The 14,497-nt window shown below is 38.8% G+C and overlaps 1 protein-coding gene and 1 long non-coding RNA gene across 3 annotated transcripts in view; one reads left to right on the top strand and one right to left on the bottom strand.

Annotated features, from left to right (window-relative positions):
* Window positions 1-715, bottom strand: part of LOC100564832 (amine sulfotransferase) — a 19,737-nt gene extending 19,022 nt beyond the window's left edge. Inside the window, exon 1 of one of the 2 annotated variants that reach the window (XM_003215572.4) lies at window positions 558-715. The gene's annotated coding sequence lies outside the window, so the exon portion shown is untranslated. The remainder of the gene's footprint in view (window positions 1-557) is intronic. The other variant, XM_008120476.3, reaches the window with a different exon arrangement.
* The window catches only part of LOC134298679 (uncharacterized), a 16,123-nt gene extending 1,626 nt beyond the window's left edge, over window positions 1-14,497 (top strand). Inside the window, exons 2-3 of the long non-coding RNA XR_010005793.1 lie at window positions 11,555-11,673; window positions 11,866-14,497. This is a non-coding gene — a long non-coding RNA (uncharacterized LOC134298679). The remainder of the gene's footprint in view (window positions 1-11,554; window positions 11,674-11,865) is intronic.

Genomic DNA, 14,497 nt, shown 5'->3' with positions numbered 1-14,497 from the left:
ATATTGATGTGGAATAATCCCCTGAAGAATACAGTCTCATTCCCTGTTATTCATCCTAAAGGGGTTTTCTGACAAGCAAGCTTTTCACCAGGAAATGAATAATCAAGAATATGCTTTTCATCCTTCATATAGTCAATACTGTTACATATGAATAATAAAGGCCCAGTGTTCAGACCAACCATCTGTGTGCACACATGATCCCAGACTGCACATGTCCTGTAAAATCTAATCACCCCTAATTTCTCTCATTTGCTTATCTTCATACCCTGCTTTTCCTCAAAGCAGCTCATGGCACATTTTTTCTGGCACCAGAAAGAAAAAGGGTATTTCCTATGACACGATTTCTCATACATCTAAAATAGTTAGATGCCCCTCCTAAAAACCATCTTGAGTCCCAGTTTTGGGAGTTGGAAATATACTACAATTAATAATAGTAATACCACTTTTACTAAAAATAATGATAGTAACAGTGCAGTTTTTTTTGAAAAACTTGACTTGGATTTTGTTTGTTTATTTGTTCAATGAGCTAACAAAAGCAAAGATATTTAAACACTTACCTCCTGAGTTTTTCTTTTTGTTAAAGTCAGTGAAGGATCTTCTCCTGCTTCTTTTTATCTCAGCTTATCAAGACTGCTCTTTAATAGTATATTCTTCAGGAATGTAAATTATAATATTTAGATGTAGGGTTGGATCTTGGTAAATCATTACATAAGCTGCTCCATCCTGCCAAGAATGAACACAGGAATAGGAGGAGTCAAGGGTTATGTAATTCAGATCAAATCAAGTGCATCCAGTTTATTTATTTTTCAAACTAAATAAGTTTAAAAACAAGACATATTTTGTAACAATTGTTCAAGTTGCAGCCTTCATTCCAAGATCTAAATATTCTAACTGCCAGATTTCAAAATCAAAAGAAGTAGGAAAAGGGAAGATAATCACTAGTAAATCTTTACACTCAATATCTTCCCTTCACCTCATTCTTTAGGAATTGGAAGTAGGTTATTAATCATTCTTTTCACCTGCTAAGAGATAAAAAATAGTAAATATTTAATAACAAAAATGGGTTATTTTGGAGCAGTAACATCACTAAGGGATTGTGGGAGATGTAAACCTCACTGGATAACACCAAAATGGATAACTATAAAGTTTTTGTGTAGTGTTTCAGAATTATTTTTCATAACAATATTACTACAGTTATCTATAACCACAAAAATGTTTTTCGTAAGCCCAGTGGGCAAAAAGTTGACCAGTGGGTTTCTTTGGCCAAGTGGGGATTCAAACTCTAGCCTCTCGGTGCTCTAATGCAATACTGCAACCATGACACGACACTAGCTCTCTCTGCAGCCCCTGCTTGAGGAAATCGTTGAATCACTGTTCAAATGGGCCAGTGGAAATTTGAACAGGGTCGGCAACTGGTCCCTGGGTCGGACTTTGGACATGTCTGGTTTAAGGCAAATGTCTCATTCATTCTATCACAATGGTTTTAAAAAAAGAAACATGCCAAAATTATGCTGGCACATACCACTAATGGGATACCAGTTAGTATCACAATAAAATTACAAACTTCTACAATAATAAAATGTTAATATTAAGGTGTCACCAAATAAAACTGTTCATACCACCTTAAAGATAACCTAGTATAATGAGGTTTTAAGATTGATCAGAAGCATCCAAAAAGTGGGTGTTATCTTATTTATTTTAATTAAACAATTATTACTATCTGCTCAGGTCTATCCATATTATTGCCTTCCCAAACTACATTTCCCAGAATGCTGCAGGTGGCAGAAATGCGGGCTGCCCACTTTAAAGCCCTGGTGTGTTCTTCACTTATTTATGCATGGTGTTTTGTCTACATCATGCCCCATTTCAGAACCTGAGAAGCTATGTACTAGAAATATGCACCTTTCTAAGAACAAAACTAATGGTGCTTCCAGATAGCGCAAAAACACACGACAAAGAAGTGGGTTTTGAAAATACAGGACCTCAAAGGAAGTCCAGACACAGATCTGTCAGTCCCACTGCATAATTCCCTGTTGTTCTCACAGCTCTTTTTTTTTTTTTTTTTTGAAGTGGATTAAGATGGAGGGCGGACAGGGGACATCTGGCAGAAGTTTTTTTTAAAATTCACACCAGAGATGTGCATATGCACATATGAGGTCCAGCGCATAACAGAGCAAATTTTTAAAAAACTTCCCTCGGATCTCTGTCTTGCCCCAATGGTTAATTCGAGCTCTGTTTAACAAGTGTAAAAGGCAGAAGAGAGAGGTGTATTTGCTTTCCACTTGTGCTTCCCTGAGCTACCTGTGTCTCTGTATGACATCTGATCAGCTGTTTCAGGCTTTTCAGAAATGCACCTGCTCTGGAGAAGTCCACACCGGGGGAGGAAAGGTCTTGAAAACACATGTTTTCCATGACTGCTGGAATACACAGGCATGGGATGGCACATGTTTCTCAGGAAGGATCAGGTTTAAAGGGCACCTTTTAAAGACATGTTTTCCAGCCCTTAACTCAATTCTTTCTGATTTTTTCCCCACACATTGGCTAAATGTTTAGCCATCCCCACCCCTTTTTAACCTGCTTCCTCTCAGATTTTAATGCATGTGTAGAAAGCCCCAACTGAAATAGACATAGATGATGTTGTGGATAAGGTTTTTTTTTTTGGCCTCATTTGACTTGTACTCCAATATATTTTAGGCATGTGCAAAATGTGTTGGTTTCCTAGGCGTCACATATTGGCCCCTTCTGTACTGCCATATAAAAACTCGGTTATCTGTATTAAACCGGATTATATGGCAGTATAGACTCTTTTAGTCCAGTTCAAAACAGATAATATGTATTTGATCAACTGGATTATATGGCAGAGTAGAAGGGGCCATTCTTTCATTTGTAAGCATGTAAATAAAAGGTGAGCAAATCCAGTGGCATGGGAGGTAATTTTTCTGCCCCAAGACCTTTTGAGAGCTGAACAGACTGGCAAAAATAGCAAAAGCAAAATTGGATGTGACCAGAGATCAGTTTCTGGTTTAGAAGAAAATGTCTTGAACATTGAACAATGTAAAGAGGGGACTCTGCATCTCATTAAATGGTGAACTGCCATTCTGGAAGGATCAGCAAACAATACATCTCCTTCCCCTTTTTGGTAGACTAGTAAAGGGAAACACTTGGGAGTTAGGAGGGTTGAGGTGCACAGAAACAGTCTAGTTGGCTACATGTTCTTGGGGTGAACTTTGCCTATCCATAATTGAAATGTAAATGTTACGTCTTTCTAATGAATATTCAATAATTAAAACTGCTAAAGCCATTCTTCCAGTGCAGCATTCTTCTAAAGAAGTAGCTAATAAAGGTGAAAAACGGGGTTCAAATTCCAGCTCAGCCATAGAAATCTACTGGGCGACCTTTGGCATGTCACAGTCTTCCAGCCTCATAAGAAGTCAAAGGCAACCCCCCTCTAAACAAATCTTGCCAATGAAATCTAATTATAGTTTTACTTTAGTGTGATTTAAGTCAGAAACAACTTAAACGCATACAACAACAAATTTTAGCATTTATCCCCTATATATTTTCTTGATACAATCCCAGTATGACTTTACTATGTGTGTCTTCTAGAGTATAGAGCAGTTTTTAGGTAAAGGTAAAGGTTTTCCCCTGACATTAGGTCTAGTCATGTCTGACTCTGGGAGGTTGGTGTTCATCTCCATTTCTAAACCAAAGAGCCAGCATTGTCCGTAGACACCTCCAAGGTCATGTGCCCAGCATGACTGCATGGAGTGCTGTTACCTCCCCGCTGGAGCAGTACCTATTGATCTACTCACATTTGCATGTTTTTGAACTGCTAGGTTGGCAGAAGCTGGAGCTAACAGTGAGAGTTCATCCCACTCCCCAGATTTGAACCGCCGACTTTTCATCCAGCAAGTTCAGCAGCTCAACAGTTTAACCCACTGCGCCACCAGGGGCTTTAAAAAAGTAGCTAGAAGACAGTTATGATTGAATTTCTTCTTGGTTAAATACAATTACATGTGCATAGTAACATTAATGTACCACCAGAGTTACCCTTAGGCAGACATAATCTCTGGGCCAATCGGATGATTCATGCTGGAGTCAGGGACAAAAGGTTCATCTGTAGTTCTGTGTAGTTTACATAAGCAGTTTCCACATTCATGATCTTTAGGAAATCTCAGGTGTTCTTGCTACAGTACATTGGAACTTTGCAATGTTTTGATCTTATATAAAAATGGGGATGAGATAGCAGGCCATTGTATATTAGCCATGCACAAAACAGTGTCTAGTTACGACAATATAATAAGATTTAAGTTTATTTTTTTAAATCCCATTCTATTCGCAATAAAAGATACTAATCCTTTCTCTCTAGAATAGGTAAAATTGGAGACTAGAAAAATATGATTGTGGCACAGACAAAGCTTGTTTTCAAGGAACAAAGAGAAAGCTGCCCCTAAAGTTCTGCTTAGATATCAATGAGGATTCATGAATAGAGGTGGATGAATCCATCAGTTTTTGTCTATTTTTTCATTTTGGGAAACAGTTTTTTTCACTATTTTGCAGCATTAGCCAAATAAAGTGTAGACATTTTTGTACACATTTCTCACCATGTTCCACTTTTGAATATAATTTCCCAAAACATGCAAAGTTTTGGGAAGCAAATTTTCCTCATTCAAGATGAAGCCTGGCTCACTTAGTAGGAAACATTTATGCCAGAAACAAAAGGACAATTGCAATAGGGTATTTGCATTCTTTTTGACAATATGAATGGAATCAATTCCTATGAAAAATAAATTAAATTAAATATGAATTGCACCAATAAGTCAAATCTTCTATTAAATCAACATCTCCACTTCTTTCCTAAAATATTATTTAGACACAACTCTGGAGCAAATATAGCCTCAGGCAACATTTATTATTATTATTATTATTATTATTATTATTATTATTATTATTATTATTATTATATTTTATGACACAGCAAACAAGATAGATATGCTGGATTTCGTATCACAAAATCACAAGTCGAACACTTCCCAAGTGTTTAGGACTGTGAGATGTATTTTCGGATGATGCGCCCAGATCCCAGTAGGGTGGCCTTTTTGCAGTTGGCAGTTCATAATTTTGTCAATGTCTATTGTTTCCAAATGCCGGCTGAGATCTTTTGGCATGGCACCCAGTGTGCCCATCACCACCGGGACCACCTGCACTGGTTTCTGGCAGAGTTTCTGAAGTTCAATCTTGAGGTCCTGATAGCAGCTGAGTTTTTCCTGTTGTTTTTCATCAATGTGACTGTCACCTGGGATGGCAACATCAATGATCCAAACCTTTTTCTTTTCCACAACTGTGATGTGTTGTGTTCCAGAACTTTGTCAGTCTGGATTCGGAAGTCCCACAGTATCTTTGCGTGCTCATTTTCCAATACTTTTACAGGTTTGTGATCCCACCAGTTATTATTATTATTATTATTATTATTATTATTATTATTATTATTATTATTATTATTATTATTCCCTGTTTATCTCTTCTGCAGGAGACTCAAAGCGCAGTTAACATCTTTGGCAATAATCATCTTATATACCCCAATGAATCCAGTCAGCTCAGGGAAAGTGTTGTTTGCGTTTGATGTTTTATTTTATGTTGATATAATTTATTTGATAGGTTTTGTCTTACTTTATTTTTAAATGTTAAGCTATAATTTATTTATTTTTAGAGTGGGTCATTTGGTTTTCTTTTTTGTGTTTACTGGTTATTGTATTTAGGCATTGAATGTTTGCCTTTTTGTGATTGGAATCCGTCCTGAGAACCTTCGGGGAGATAGGGCAGAATACAAATAAAGTTTCATCATCAGCATCAGCATCAGCATCATTACTATTGTTAGCATCCTAACATAAAAACAACAGCATACACTTGACCTTTTTAACCCATATAGAACAAACAGTCTGTCTACATCCAGCTTCTGGCATTCCTCATTGAGACTGGATCTGCACTGCCTTATAATTCAGATTATCAAGGAAGATAATCCACATTATCTGATTTGAACTGAATCTGATTTGAGTCTACATTTCCATGTAATCCCATTCAAAGCAGATAATCTGGATTTTATATGGCAATGTGGAAGGGGGCTCAGTCAATTCATGGAAATAAAATGGGAATGTATACTCTGAAAGTCAGCCTGGGCAATTATTTACTGAAGTTTAATCTTTTATTTAACTGTTTGGATGCAATCCAGGAACTGAGGGCCCTTCCAGAGATATCAAAGTCCCGAGAGGAATCAGGATATAAAATCCCGATTTTTCTCTAGACTTTGTCCCTAGTCCGACCTGCAAACCTGAGCCTTCCTTCAAGGGGCTGGCTAGATGCCATCCTTCAGCCCCATTCCCTCCCCCAAAACATACTAGAAGGGCCTGCCAGTCCCACAGGCCCCTTTGGGGTGCCCTATAGTTCTGTCAGAATGACCCTTCAGGAGATGGGGAACGGGAGGAGGAATTTTGCCCCCCCCCTCCTAGTATCTCCTAAGAGCTCTCCAGAGGGGCCTGTGAGGCTGGCAGTCCTCTCTGGTAGGTTTTGGGGGAGGGAATGGGGGCTGGGGGGGGGGAAGGGGTGCCATCCCGCTCCTCCGGGCTTTTAGGATCCCAAAGAAGCAAGATGGCTGTGGGACCCCCGGGACTCACAGGGGTTCTCACCCTTAAAGATCCAGACCTTATCTTAAGGTTCAGATCTTTAGAGATGTTTTTTTTTAAACCTGGATTAAACAGAGTAAATTCAGTTTACTCCAAGTTGAAATGAACTAGCTTGAAACATCATCTGAACGTTTCAGGCTAATCGGTATTTGAGCCTGAGTTTTAGTACTGGATAGAAGGGCCCTCAGTTTCTCTGAAAAGATATTATTTCAAAGATGTGGCTTAGGCTGAATCTACACTGCCATGTAATCCGTATTAGCAAAGCAGATAATCCAGATGATCCGATTTGAACTGGATTTTATGAGTCTACACTGCCATATAATCCAATTCCAAAGCAGATAATCTGGATTTTATTTGGCAGTGTACATGGGTCTTTAGAGGAACCAAAGATCAGTTTTGATGATTTAAATGAAGTATTTTGGATAGCAAAAGAACCTTTTATAACTTTTAATATAAATTCAACATAAACAAAACATTTTAGACTAGGTTTTTGAATACCAAAAGTAATAAATGTTGATTTCATTGCATCAATGACAGTTTATATCATGTTTAAATGTTGGGTTAGAATTCACTTTGAAAGCCTTGTAATACATAAATTGGCTTTTTAAGGAGGAAATTAGATATTTTCTGGTAAATCGACAAATGACAGACCCCAGGATCCCACAGGACAGTACCATGACAATTAAAGTAAAATGATATGTCTATTGTTGTGTAATTTGAATGGGCCATTGGTATAGTTAGAAACCTACAGAAAAACCTATCTGATGCAGTTAGAAGAGAGAGAAAAGTCAAGAGTTAAATGCAGGAAATGAAAATAGATGGCAACTGAACACCTTTTTACACGGCACTATGGCACCCCACTTTGAGTCTCCTTTGTGAAGAGAAAAAGTGTGATATAAATAAACATGATAATGATGATTATTATTTCAGTTTGACTACCATGGCTGTATCCACGTGTTGAGCATAAAACCAGTGCCATAGCCAGAAAAAAATTGGGAGGGGTTGAAACTTTATTTTAGCAAATCATGAAAAGTACGTAATTCCATATTACAAAATAATTTAGAAATCAGGCTCTACCGGTAAACTTCAGTGGACACTCATGGGGATTTGGTTAATCAGTTAAAATTCAAGTGTAAACCAGGTTTTAAAAAAAACTGAAAATTTTCGGGGGGGGGGGGTTGAACACCTATTCCCCCCCCCCCCCCCCGGCTACAGCCCTGCATAAAACTATCGACCTTTTAATATTGGAACCAATCCAATTGGGCACATTGTCATTTTCTTCCAGCTAGAGAAGCTCAATATTGTACGGTTTGCCACTAAGGACCAATTTATCATGGTTATTTAAGTTATGAGCAACAAAGTCCATTTACATCTGAACTTTTTTCAACCTCAGAGATTGAGCAACAGGGTGGCACATTTTCAAGAGCATATTTAAACAAATAGTTCAAAGGCAGAAGTTCTTTCAGCTCTTATATAACTTTTTTCCAAACACTTTAGATGGCAAATTACAAAATATCAAAGCCTTACGGAAACTAATCACAAATCTGCAACTTAGCTAACTGCAGGAAACATGTTAATGACCTTTATCTTTGCAGTGCATGAAACGTCAAGGCCATCTACTCTGATAACAGAAAAGGTTTTTTAAGGTCTTTAACACATAGGATTTTTCTGGTGCAGATCTATATAGGCTGTGCTTAACCAATCTACTAGGAATCTATTTGCTTAGCTTCACAAAGAGGCTATATCTATTCTCTTTTAAGTGGTTAGGTCATGAACCTTCACAGGCAAAGCTTGGATAGCTGCCACAAAAACATTAGGAAACGGCATCCAATGGTGCAGCAGAATTCCTCCAAAAAAAGGCCAGTATGAGGCCTAGCATGAGGCCAAAAAAACACATCCCTGAAAACCATGGCCGAATTTCTTGGTTGGTTGGTTTTAACCAACTTTTGGAGAGTTGGTTAAAAATAAATTAATTCACTTTGAAAGCCTTATAATACATAAATTGGCTTTTTAAGGAGGAAATTAGGTATTTTCTGGTACATTATTATTATTATTATTATTATTATTATTATTATTATTATTATTATTATTATTATTAGTATTATGATGACACAGCAAACAAGATAGATATGCTGGATTTCATATCACAAAATCACAAGTTGAACACTTCCCAAGTGTCTAGGACTGTGTGATGTATTTTCGGATGATGTGTGCAGATCCCAGTAGGGTGGCCTTTTGCAGTTGGCAGTTTGTAATTTTGTCAATGTCTATTGTTTCCAAATGCCAGCTGAGATCTTTTGGCACTGTACCCAGTGTGCCGATCACCACCGGGACCACCTGCACTGGTTTCTGCCAGAGTCTTTGAAGTTCAGTCTTGAGGTCCTGATAGCAGCTGAGTTTTTCCTGTTGTTTTTCATCAATGCGACTGTCCCCTGGGATGGCAACATCAATGATCCAAACCTTTTTCTTTTCAACAACTGTGATGTCTGGTGTGTTGTGTTCCAAAACTTTGTCAGTCTGGATTCGGAAGTCCCACAGTATCTTTGCGTGCTCGTTCTCCAATACTTTTGCAGGTTTGTGATCCCACCAGTTCTTTACTGCTGGGAAGTGGTACTTGAGGCATAAGTTCCAATGAATCATTTGGGCCACATAGTTGTGCCTCTGTTTGTAGTCTGTCTGTGTGATTTTCTTACAGCAGCTGAGGATATGATCAATGGTTTTGTCGGTTTCCTTGCACAGTCTGCATTTTGAGTCATCAGCTGATTTTTCAATCTTGGCCTTAATTGCATTTGTTCTGATGTACAGGAGTCCCAGTGGCGCCCAGCAACACCTTGCCACATGCAAAGTGAAGTGACCAAATATTCCCAATTTATCCCAATTCTCCCTGGGTGTCCAAACACCAACACCCAAAGAGCAGGTGTCCCAAATCCTTAATCTGAATTAGAACTCCACACAGCTAACGCTCGTGGATCGGGCGCGCCTAATTCTTCATCAGAATCCCAATCATCCTGCCCACGCCCAACACCATGCACACCTGAGGATCCATCCTCCCTCCTCCAAGCAGACCAAGTGGGATCTGCTTCTGAAGATACCCAAGGTTCAGCAGTATCCATGGGCCCCAATTCCCCAGGCATCTCCGGTGCCCGTGCCCAGTCAGTGCCCACTTCCTCAGCCACCACCTGTTCCCCAGCATCCATTTCTTCCACAGACTCCCCATCTGAATCTTCCATAGAAGACTCGCCATTGAGGTCCCTAATTCTCTTTCTGTGCAAATCCTCCAACGAGCCCTCCTCGCGAGGGTTTTTCCTTCCTCTCCTGATCCCACCACTATCATCCACAGTCCCCGAAGACACAGTCACAACAGTGTGTGTGTGTGTGGGGAGGGGGGGTCCACCTGGAATGAAGGAACACCTCTTGGTGAGACAAAACATAACCATAATGTTATCCTATGAGAAGTTCAGAACAAAAGCTCCATGTACTTGGTTATGAGTGCAGAAAAAAGGGTCTGTGTGCAAATGGGGGCAAAGGTGAAAATGGCCTCTGTTTGTCACACTCTGATAATGTCTCCCAATGACTCTTAGGCCCCTTCCATGCAGCTGTATAAAATCCACTTTGAAAGGAATTATATGGCAGTGTGGACTCAAATATTCCAGTTCAAAGCAGATAATGTGGATTATGTGCCTTGATATTCTGGATTATATGGTTGTGTGGAAGGGCCCTCACTCTGCAGCTGCATGGGTAGCAAAGTTCTGTCTCCTATGAACCTAAGGTGGAATCAATACACGAATGAAACTTTGTCTCTGCTGCTGCCCTTTAGGGTCTTTTTCAGAGAAAAGTGTGATATCTGTTTTGTGAAAATAACCTCAGTGTCCCAGAAAAAAAAAAAAAACCACAATAAGCCCCACAATATTATTTTCCTTTTTGCTGCTAATTTTCTCCTAAAAGAGCTTATCAAACCTTTCACCCTATGGAACTGTCATCATCACCATCATCAATCTGCAAAAATACCAGATGGGGAGAGAAGATAAATCAACAACACAGTCATTCAATAATGTCTCTTTATATTATTCTTTGTTGTTTGTATTAATTTTTCAGTCAGTGTGGGGCAGTGGTTTGTTTCAGTTGTATAAATGCTATTCTGGGCAGACAAAGTTGGCAATTACTCTGCCATTTATTGTAATCCAACACCAAGTTGGTATTACGTAAAATACCATACACACCCATATCTCTCAAACAATGCCTCCAGTGAAGCAAAGAGTTTTTAACAATTGGAATTTCATGCCATTGTGTAACTTATATTGACATCAAAAGCTCTTAATTTTTAGTTTATCCTTATAACTGAATTTGATACTCCCACAGCAGATTCCAGAAAGGCAATCTATGAGACCTTTGGCTAGGATACGATGCCTCTCCCTTTTAATAAATGCAGGTTGGAGTTCACAGGCTTAGCGTGCAGCAAGAAAACAGCAGTTTTATATAAGTGGAAATGCCAGCACCTGCTGATAAAAGAGACTGCTCTCTGGTGGTGGAAGCTTATAAAGCTCTGGAATACATGTTTCCTGCATTTTTGTGGATTTTGCCTCTACCAGCAAGGATAATGTATACTATCTCTGTCTTTAAATAAAACAGAGAGATGAATGACGATCTTTCAGGAATAAAATTCAAGAGTAAACCAAGTTTTTTTAAACCTGAAAAATTTCGGGGGGTTGAGCCCCTACCTCCCCCCCCCCCCTTGGCTACAGCCCTGCCTAGAATTCAGGCTAAAAAACTGATTAGCCTGAGGCATCCACATGATGTTTCAGGCTAATCCATTTCAAACTGTAGCAAATCAAATTTACTCAGTTTAATCCAGTTTTTTAAAATTGCCTCTACAGGTCCTCTTTGTCACCAGGATAAGCTCAGGATGTTTGTTTATTCAACTTGAGGCTGAGAGTCTGCCACTCCCATGGAAGAGGGGGCTCAGAAAATACAAAGTCATTCACTATCTATACAGGTAGCTAAACCCTTGATTGTCTGGAATTACCATCTTTGTCTTTTGGCTTCTTTGTTTCATGTGGAACTGGACACTTGAGTTAATCAGGGATTCATCAGCATATCCACACCACCATTTCCTCCTGGATTGCGTCCTCCCAAGGGGTGTCTCTTTAAATTGTCCAATCACCAGCTGTCTTTCTTCCCACCACAGGAATCTCCTCCTGCAGGCTGTGACATCAAGGAACCCCCCCCCCTCCCCCTGAGCAATCCGGGCACAGATCCTGTCCCGCCTCTCTTTTCAGCCAACCAGTAGAAGACGTAGGAAGTCTTAATAGTTGTCAGAATTGAATAAGATGTCATGTATCTGTCTGTGAATTTATGCTTGTAACTTTAGAAGAGTATTGCTTGTATTTGCATCCTTTTTGGTCAAATTACAAAAATCTGCTGTAATTTGCCTTTAACTCGGCCAGCCTGTACTCTGTCCTGGTTGATCTGGTTTAGCAAAGACTCACTGGTCACTGACCTCTCAAACCATGGTCCTAGATGAAATCATGACAATTATGAGGGGGAATGGTTTGTTGCAGGCGAGGACCATCATTTCATTTACATTTTTAATCACCAGGCTTCTATAACAGGCCCATAAATCAGCCTAAATAACTATAAGTGTTCCTATCTAATGAGACCTTGCTATACCAGCCTTGCATACCAGTATCCACAGAGCATGAGAAGCATATATGTGAACACGAACATAGATAGCTAATACATTGATGCAATACCATAGTACAGATGTGATGTGGATATACACAATAACAATATGTGTCTATACATAACAGCAATATCATGTCCCCAAAAGATGCATGGCTGGATTTAAGCATAAGGACACTGAAGGATCTTGCATTATGGGTCTTAGGTCACATCTAAACATGAACTGTAACACACACACACACACACACACACACAAAACTATTTTCAAAACTCTGATTTGCTTCAGGAATGAATTTTTAAAAAGATTTTAAGATGCCAAGAAGGGGAAATGTCAGTGGGAAGAAGGGGAGATGTCAGTGTGAGAATAACATAATTAATATATTTGGTCTTTGTATTTCTGAATTAGGTTGCGACAGTGCTACAAAAGGACTTTTCTAAGACATTTTTGTTATCTCTGTTTCCAAGCAATATGGATTATATGTGTACATGACCTAATCCTTTTGTCTTTTAAGTTGGTGTTGGCTTCTTATAAGTGACTGTGAAGACATTTCACTTCGTCATAGTATCTCATCCAATTTAAACTCTTGAAGCAATAAGAAATCCACAATGCAATTATTCTTTTTGTCTTTTGTAGTTTTTTTTTTGCAATGCATTGAACATTGTGTCAAAAATAAGATCTAATCTTTTGAAGACATTCCTTCGGTTTACTTTTTCATAGGACTTGATCCAACTCACATTTTATTTACATTATACAATCCACAATACAAATATCTTTTTACCTCACAACCTCTGAGGATGCCTGCCATAGATGTGGGTGAAACGTCAGGAGAGAATACTTCTGGAACATGGCCACACAGCCCGAAAAACATACAACAACCCTATCTTTTTATCCTTTGAAATTCCCTAAAACTTGCAATGATCTGATTGTTGTCTCTGATCAAGGGAAAATACAAAATTTTGTATAGGAAGGGATACATGACACAAAATAGAGGATTTAAAATTCTCCCACATCTCCCAACAAGTCATCATCCAGCCTGTTCTTTTTGAAATGTGTATATTTGGGGAAAGCATTCAGAATCTGGACATTATGAGAACTGTATTAAAATCATGCCCACTTGACCCAAGAAAATTTGCAAACTGATTTGAAAACAAGTCAGGTGGAATATTTTGTTTAACCAAAATTTTAAAAATCTGTATAAACCAAAAAAAGAGGTTTATTGACCCTTATTCATAATTCATCCTTGATATCCCAGCAGAACTTGAAGGGCAGCTTTTCCATCCGTACCTTGAAAACACTGTCAAACATTTCACTCTGTGCCACTGTCATTGTGTTTTTCCAGTCTCCAATAGTACCTGGTGCAGAAGTCAGAAAGAAATTGTTGAAAATGATGGTTAGCATCTACTGTCCACAAATGGGATGATGTATGGCCAAAACCATAATCCTTACCAAGGGGAAGTGATACTATTTGGAATGTCACTACCGTGCCACAACTTGTTGTCCCACATTCCTTGTGAGATCAATTAGAGATCAATTACTGAGGACTGTAACAGGAGTTCCTGGGATTTTCCAAAGTGTCTGAAAGTGACAATTGCTCATACAAAATGCACAGAACCCAAAATGTATTATTATTATTTTGTTAGGATTCTTGTGTGGTTCAGATATTAAATCTCTGTATGTAGCATAAGCATTTCAGTTTTGATGTACCACTTTGGAAACCAGGTTTTGGTTCTTCGCTTGGCCTTGGAAACACACTGAGTGACTTTGGGCAAATCATACACTCTCAGTCCCAGAAATCCCTGTGATAAGTTCGCTTTTGTGTTGCCATAAATCAGAAATGACTTAAAGATACAGAATAACAAACAGCATTTGTGGAGTCTTCATATTCTCCAGCCTATCTTTTCGGGGTGAAAGGAGAATGAATTTTTGCTTCTGGAAGCCTTCTGAAATGTCAGCTCAATTCAATTCAAACAAATTTTAGTGCTGCCCTACACTTTTTAACATATTTTAAAAAATGTTTCCCCCCGCCCTCCCCAAGCCAAAAGCACCTTTCAAGCCCTGCTTGCTGTTTGTTTATTTTGGCATTTTGGCACTTCATGGAACTCCTGGAAGGTTCTGGGACAGAAAATTGACTTCCAGA

This window comes from Anolis carolinensis, chromosome 1, assembly GCF_035594765.1.
Source record: "Anolis carolinensis isolate JA03-04 chromosome 1, rAnoCar3.1.pri, whole genome shotgun sequence".
Lineage (NCBI taxonomy): Eukaryota > Metazoa > Chordata > Lepidosauria > Squamata > Dactyloidae > Anolis > Anolis carolinensis.
The sequence above is the reverse complement of the archived record's forward strand: the minus strand, read 5'-3'. Positions and strand labels throughout refer to the sequence as shown.